Consider the following 8257-nt stretch of genomic DNA (forward strand, 5'->3'; position numbering starts at 1 on the left):
AACATTGCGATGTCCTTGGACTGGACCATACACTCCAGCTCCGCATTACATCAGAGTAATCCATGGAGTACCCACAGTCCAATAAACATCGTGTAGTAATTACAATCGTTAAAAACGAGCAATGATCGGCTTACAATATGTTCGTGTAGAAACATGAGTTGGTCCATTGCTGAATTTCAGTGGAGTATAATGGTAAGTACTCCATTGGACCACATGATCCAACGATTTTTGCAGGGCTGCAACAGGATAAACTCTTACCTATCCAGAATCAACTCCGACATATAAAACATATGCCCTGCTTGAAACTTGTGCCCACATGACACCAACTATCTTTTTAACTGTATTGTGGAAACAACGCCTCTAACACCCCTCTCATTATGGTCCACCCCTGTTAAAACAGCAAGTTTCCTTGGACTCCCGTTAGAGGATATTGATGACAATTTGTCATCGGTCACACCTATTCGATAGGACGAAGCACTGCTATAACAACAACAACAATAACAATAAATGCGCGTATGATGTGTTGAGTGAATGTAAAATAGCACTGAACAATATCGAGATCGGTTTATTGCTTACTAAATATGTCAAAGAATGACGGTAAATCGTTCCAATATATTGGCGTTTACATTTCAGCGTCCATGCGCCTAAAATTATGCAATAATTTAAGTTCGCTAATGCCCCTATTACGGTATACAACCCAACTTAGTTGGGTTGTAATTGAAACAACTCAACTTTCAGACAACTCAACTCCAGTTTGGTATTACGAATTACAATTTCAGTTGAAGTTGAATTAGTGTTGCCAACCTAGGAAAGTGATGATTTGACATATAAACGAACAGCTGATCAATTTGTGGCGGAAATTTAAGCATTTGCAAAAGTGATTTTGTTATTACAAGATATTATATGATATGAAATCTATTTTATGATGGCGAAAATTTTGGTGATTGACATGTCGCGAATACGGAAAACATACGCGTGATCATTCCAATCCCTTGGAGCTACCAAGCACCAAGTAAGAAAATGTTTAAGTGACAAATTATGAGCTTCAAATGAAGTTATTTTGCAGACTTGAAAGGAAGCATTTTGCTCATTACTAAACACAATTAAACACCATTTCCGCAAACGCGTTCGAGGTAAGGCTTTATCCCTATTTTAAAATGATTATGGTGTTGGACTGGTTTAAGATATTATTGAGGAGCATATTTGTGCGAAGTGGATTAAAACCCAACCATCAAAAATCGCATTTTACTCTAAACAGACTCCCATGAGTAGTGATTAGTATCAATGGGACTCACGTTCGCATCGTTTCACCTATATTGGCTGCATTCGAAATGCGGCCAGTCTCGTCCAACTTAGGAATGTCGCTCCATAAAGTCAAAAAGTTATTCAATGTAATCCTTCGTTTAAAAGAAGTTTTTTCTATAAATGTGTACAAAATTGTTGATTACTGTTTGATTAAAAAAGGTTTATCTACCGGCTTTACATTTTTTGTTTTTTCTTTTTGTAAAGTTTTATGAGACCGTGCACCATCTAACTCTTATCAAAGGTGGTATCAAAATACGCGTTTCGATCCCCGTTTTTGGGATTCGAAAGCGGAAATTAATATTTTTTTCTGTCGAAAAATATTTACAAAATCCCACAAAATGGCCCGAGAGGGTCCGCGAGGTACTCTTTATCAACACCAATTAAATCTTGGAACGTGTTATAGGTCGATATTTCTGGTAAAATTATTGCACATACTGTGGATTAGTCAGCATCTCAAGCTCCGAGGTTAGGTTAGGTTAGGTTGGGACAACATGAAGATCCGTTGTGATACCACATATAATAAACAACTAAAATAACGGTGACGTAGATATAACTACTTAGAGTTGGGTAGCAACGATAAAGTTCCGAATGATCCCGATCTCAACCTTGGATAGCTCCTTCGATCCACTTTCGGTCAGAAAGATCTTCTACCCTGCAAGACGTAGTGTCCGCCCAACGTTGGCTGAGCTGACTTGAGGCCCAGCTATGAAGGAGCAATCCAGAGATGGCTAGCGGAATCCCGAAATCCCTACAGCCATCTTCATCCGGTTCATTTGTACTGATTCGTGCTAAGAGATCCGCTTGACAGTTACCCGGAATATCACTATGGCCCGGGACCCAGATAATCTTAATTGTAAAATAATTCGATGCAATCGCAAGTGAGGTCAGGCACTCCCAGACCACCCTCGATCGCACTGTTGTTGAGCACGAGGCCTTTATAGCCACTTGGCTATCAGAGTAGATGTTAAATTCCCTAACTGTAGTAGCACTGGATAGCATTTCATCCACCGCATCCTTAATCGCAGCAACTTTTGCTTGGAATACACTGCAGTGATCAGCCAACTTAAACTTGTGGCTTACATTTAGCTCTTAATTTAAGTTAAATTTTTATATTTCTAAGGCGCCGGTACGGAGTAGGTAGGTTCTCAGCAGGAAGTAGCTTCAGCTGTGAAATTCCCACCAAACCTAGCCCACGTAGCTTTATCCGCTTGTGCTCATTTTGGGATAGCCCCTTCCTGCTTTGCGACCGGGCGCCATGACCCATAGATTGGAAGCTATGTTAGATTGGCCTCCAACCCCACCAAGGTGATGGTGTGTCAACTTACGTCATCAATCGGTGTGTGCATTGGTGCATCGTAAAGTTAGACCGACGACGGCAGGTATTTACGTTAACTAAATAATTTTCATTGTCCTGTCCGCACCTGGAGAAGAAGATTTTTCGTGGTCCAGTGCATTTTAAGCGAAAATATCCTTGTTTCTCACAGCACCACCGGCATTATACCTTTCTGTATTATATGCACTACCTTTTTTCCTTGAGCGTTTAACAAAAAGTCCGTATGCTACGAGAGCCGTCCTAGGATTTTTTGTTTGTAGGGTGAGGAGAAAGTTTTTGGAATGTTCTCCTTCAGATGGCTTAGAAGGCGCTTCGGAAAGAAAAAGCTCTGTATTGGCTTAGAAATCGGGCGAGTGGCTAATTTTTTGTTCACGAGTGCTGTACCCTTGGATTGCCACACCATGTAACAGTTCCGGAAGAGTAACGAAGAGAGTCGCATTATGAAAAACTAACGGGGGACTGTGTTCATCACATAGGCGTCTTTCAACCTATCGCATATCCATGTTATGTATTCTCCTTCTTTTGCATGTGGGTTGAAATTTTGTATCTGAATGGTGCTAATCGATGCTGTTAGTGTTAGCAGATTTGCGGGTTTCTCTTCTCTTGTTCGCTTGTTCATATAAACTATCTTCAATGGGGGAAAAACCATTTTAATAGTTTTTTTAACGTTTGAAGGAATATACCTGAAAAAATAGTTCATCTAATTTTTTTAGGACCACCCTAATATATTTTATCGCATTAAATACATCCCTTGAATTGTATTAACCCTTTCAATGGCTAAACCAAACTAGCTGTGAAATAATTTTTTTAGGGCAATATTCCCACCAATTAGGCCCTAAGAAGATATAAAAAAATCACATTTGATTTTTACCTGCTCGGGTTACTTTTTTGTGGGTGGTCCATTATAATGGACACAGCAAGTCAAGGGTTGTAGAGCAATATACATCCAATGTTATAGAAAACGCTAATGCAAACCCATTTTGGCCCAATATTAATGTATGGAGGATGATATAATAGAAAATAAGGCTATGTATTGCTGCGTAAATGACCTTATAGACTTTTTATTGAAAATAAATAATTATAATGGTGGTAATAATATAGAAATATTAGTTGTAAACAAAACAGAAGGTTAGGTTAGGTTGAACTGGCCGGTCCATGAGGACCTCACACCGACTGAATAAGTCCGTAGTGTTACCAGAAGTTTGTTTTAACGACCAAACTGAAAAACCCTATCAAAAACCAGGACCTATGTTATAAAATAACTCCGTCCTCTTGGAAAAAACTAGAAGCTTCCAAGGATTTAAGCCACTTGCTGCTTCTTGATCTGACGGCTGTATTACTCCTAATAGCTGGAAACTTAGCCTGACAAGCGCAGGGCAAGAGCATAGAACGTGCTCGATGGTTTCCTCCTCCAGCCCGCACTTCCTACATCTGCTATCACTTACCAAGCCTAATTTAAAGGCATGTGTCTACAGTCCTCTCTTTTTAATGATAAAGTAACTTTGTTAGTCTAAGGTTGTAAGACCTGCACATAATCTTCGACACTTTACAGCCCCGCGCTTAAACCAACGCCTTTCCTGCTTGGTCCATGTACACCTCTCGCCTTCGCTTAATTTCGCTCAGTATAATTGGGACGTTTACGGAGCAAGCTTCAAGGGAGGCGCCCTTTTTAGCTAATTCATCCGCTTTTTCATTCCCATCTAATACCATATGCCCTGGGACCCAATATAGATGTATGCTTCTCCTTTTCCCGATTTTCTCCAGGGACTGCATACACTCTAATACTCATTTAGATGCTGTGGTATGCGAGATTATTGCCTTAATTTCTGCTTGACTGTCAATATAAAAGTTAACACGATTGCAGCTTGGGCTATTTTTCCAGGGTTTCTACTGCTTTGGTTACGGCTACTATTTCCGCGTGGAAAACGCTACAGTAATCCGGCAGCCTGTAGGATCTGTTTATTTCCGGATCAGCACAGTATACCGCAGACCCAACCCCTTCCGCTACTTTGGAACCATCTGTGTACACATGTATTGCCTCGTCCGCCATTTGAGCACCCTTGCGCCAACCGTCCACCTTTTTTGTGGCCTTAAGATCGCCCTCGAAGCGTAGATAGGGAATCAGGTAGTCTGTTCGTCTTGTGATTGATGACGCTATACTACTATGGCGCTCAAGCTGCCCCGAGACACCGAGCCTGGTTGCAGTTGTTAACGCTATGTTCTTTGCTACCAGGTCTATATGTGGAATGTGCAGAATGGAATACAGTGCAGCTGTCGGAGTTGTTTTCAGGGCTCCCGTAATGCTAAGCATTGATAGTCTGCATATCCCCTCTAATTTTTTGTGGTAGGTTGCTTTTTGTGTGGTTTTTCACCAAACAAGAATCCATAGTATAGGATAGGGCTTACAATCGCTGTAAAAACCCAATGAGAAAGAGATGGCGATAAGCCCAACGTACATCCCAGCATTCTTTTACATGCATAAAGTGCCGTTGAAGTCTTCTTCACCCTCTCCTCCACGTTGCGCTTCCATGATAGCTTACTTTCTAGGATGATTCCTAGATACTTTGTGCAAGGTTTCTCCTGTAGGGTCACTCCTCCTAACTTAGGCCTGATCCAATTTGGGACCTTGTACCTCTTTGTAAAAAAGACCATATCCGTCTTATCCGCGTTGTCTTTCAACCCGACAATTGATGCTCAGGTATGAATATCCCGAAACGCTCGATCCATCAGGGAGCTAATTGTTGGAATGCACTTTCCACTTATGACACATATTACTTTATAAATATGTATATAAATAAACTGCGGCCACCGTGGTGTGATGGTAGCGTGCTTCGCTTACCACACCGAATGCCCTGGGTTCACATCCCTGGCAAAGCAACATCAAAATTTTAGAAATAAGGTTTTCAATTAGAAGAAAATTTTTCTAAGCGGGGCCGCCCCTCGGTAGTGTTTGGCAAGCACTCCGAGTGTATTTCTGCCATGAAAAGTTTTCAGTGAAAACTCATCTGCCTCGCAGATGCCGTTCGGAGTCGGCTTAAAACAAGTAGATCCCGTCCCGCCAATTTGTAGGAAAAATAAAAAAGGAGCACGACGCAAATTGGAAGAGAAGCTCGGCCTAAAATCCCCTCGGAGGTTATCGCGACTTACATTTATTTATTTTTATTTATTTATATAAACAAACTAAATAATGTAATTGAAACACATAGAAGTAGCTACAAAACTTACGAAAAAATTGAAAAAAATCAATAAAAAAAGTACTGAATAACAACCGCTGATTGCTTTTGTCCATTATAATGGACAGGATATAAGCAGTCCTAGTTTACTTACCTTACACTGTATTAGAACGATACCGGTACAAATGTGTTATCTATATAATATTTTACCAAAGATACCAATTTACAAAGCACATAAAGAATTTTAACCTCTTTTTTTTTGGGATAAAACGTTTAAAATCGCAACACACACAAAAAAAGCTTCAGCTCGCCAGAAAAGCGCAAATAAAACTAGCCAAATTTCACTTTTTTTTTTAAATCAACGATTACTAGGTTGACAACAACAAAGTAATTTATACAATTTTTTGAAGATGTGTCCATTATATTGGGCAAATCCAATGAAAGGGTTAATTAAATATAAATAAAATTTGATTTACTACTAAGTTCTAGTTCCACTTTAATTTCATTTTCACATATCTATGCACATTTATTTATGTACACACACATACATGTACATTAGTGTGGTCCTTATAAATCAAATAAACGACTTTGTCTAGTCTCATCCCTTCAGACAATAGTATCTAGGCCTATAATTCCACATATAAATTGTGTCTTGATTGTAGAGGGTTAAAGGGTAGCACACAAGAGTCGAAGTTAGAATTTTTCTACAAAGACTCACAAAATTGATTTTTTCTTTAACAGCCAAAATTGGTAATACTATAATTTTTTTTTTATAATTGGCGACACCACATATAAATGCTGGTCCCAATTGGAAACGGTCTATAATCGGGGCCAAAATTTATATGTCATACATTTCTGACCTAGGTATTACGATCTGAAGGAAGAGATTGGTAAAAATCGTTAATTTGATTCATATGGACCACCCTAATATATATACATAAGGATCTAAATAGCATACTTCACTGTTTTCAATGTTACTTAACTTCCGCTTAAAGGATTGGCTGGTGTATGCACACAAAGAATGTTGGCAGGTGTGTCCGCCTATGATTGCAATTTCTATTCTCACATTTCCCGCGGAGTCACTTCCTTCTTTTTGTGCAGTATCGCGTGGCATTTAATTGATAACATGAATATTGAAAGGAGTGTTGAATGGAAGATGAACCTTGAATGCAACTATGAAATATCAAGAATTCTATTAGTGAAATGCTGAATGAATGGCGGCGACATGAATAGAGAATGAAGAAATTTATATCACCGCTAGTATTGTCAAGGTAACGACTGCATGACCGATTAATAATTCATAGAAGTCGTCAACAATGCGGGAAACATTCATTCAAGCCGTTTAATCCTTGTGTTAGCTTGGGACATTAGAAATTTACTTATTCTCTAGTTTAAATTGCATGATTTTTAAATAGGGGAAATGCTTACTTGAGAATGGCTATGATAAGAGACTCACAGAACATGCTTTTCACTGGCTGTGACGGGATCTGATATTTCAATAGCCAACGCAGTTCAAAACACGCTTATTTTCCTTGGAATTTAAAACCGACATTCGTTTTTTGGTAGGGCTGCGCTCTGAGGCAGCAACATCGGCCAAGTAAACTTTCTATTCGCTTCTTAGGCTGATGAAAACAGGTGAGCTAAGATTGATTGACATAACTTTTAGAAGTAGGAAGAAGGTTCGAAGTTAATATATAAAATCGTTTGCACGCAATTGGACATACACTTAGCAATGCTTGCGCTAGTTCCTAAGAGAGCGTACCAGACTCATATTCGGCAAAGAGTTGTCACTTCGGCAAAGTTCCCCAAAATATTTGATAAGTGCGTATGTCGTGTTTAAGCTGAGCCACGCCTCCTACTGGAAAATATTTTAATTGTAAAAGGGCAGAAGTGGCGGAAAAGGGAGTGAGAGTGGAAATGGAAGTGAAACAAAAATTTTAATTCGCTAGATAATTATCTGAAAATGTAAAAATTCCATATATGAGGCAATTTAGGTAAGAGAAGTAGAGGACGTGGAAGACGGGTAACGAGTGAGGATGTAAGGAAAACAAAAAATGTATTCGCAATGTCTCTGTAGTTTTTTTCGGGTACATGCAATGCTAGGTAAGTACATAGATTCCATATATGACGTAATTTAGGTGGGAGAGATAGATGGAGTGAAACTGGTAGTGAGAAGAGGAATACGAAAGAGAAATAAAATGAATAAGGAAAGGACTATAATAAGGAGGAGGTGGCCCCTTTTCAAATGTGAGACAACGTCGGCCGGGTACGCTGGTACAAAAATAGAACCACAAGGCTAGTATCACTAAGATTAAACTTAAGCTTATTTCTCCCCTTTTCGATATAAGTTGCAGAAAATATCGCAGAAGTGTTTGAGCTCTGAGAATGTAAGGCAACTGGAGTTTAAAGATCGGTTGATGGCTACTCGATGAAGCCCTCGATCTTA

The sequence above is a fragment of the Eurosta solidaginis genome, chromosome 1 (genome assembly GCF_040869045.1).
Source record: "Eurosta solidaginis isolate ZX-2024a chromosome 1, ASM4086904v1, whole genome shotgun sequence".
NCBI lineage: Eukaryota > Metazoa > Arthropoda > Insecta > Diptera > Tephritidae > Eurosta > Eurosta solidaginis.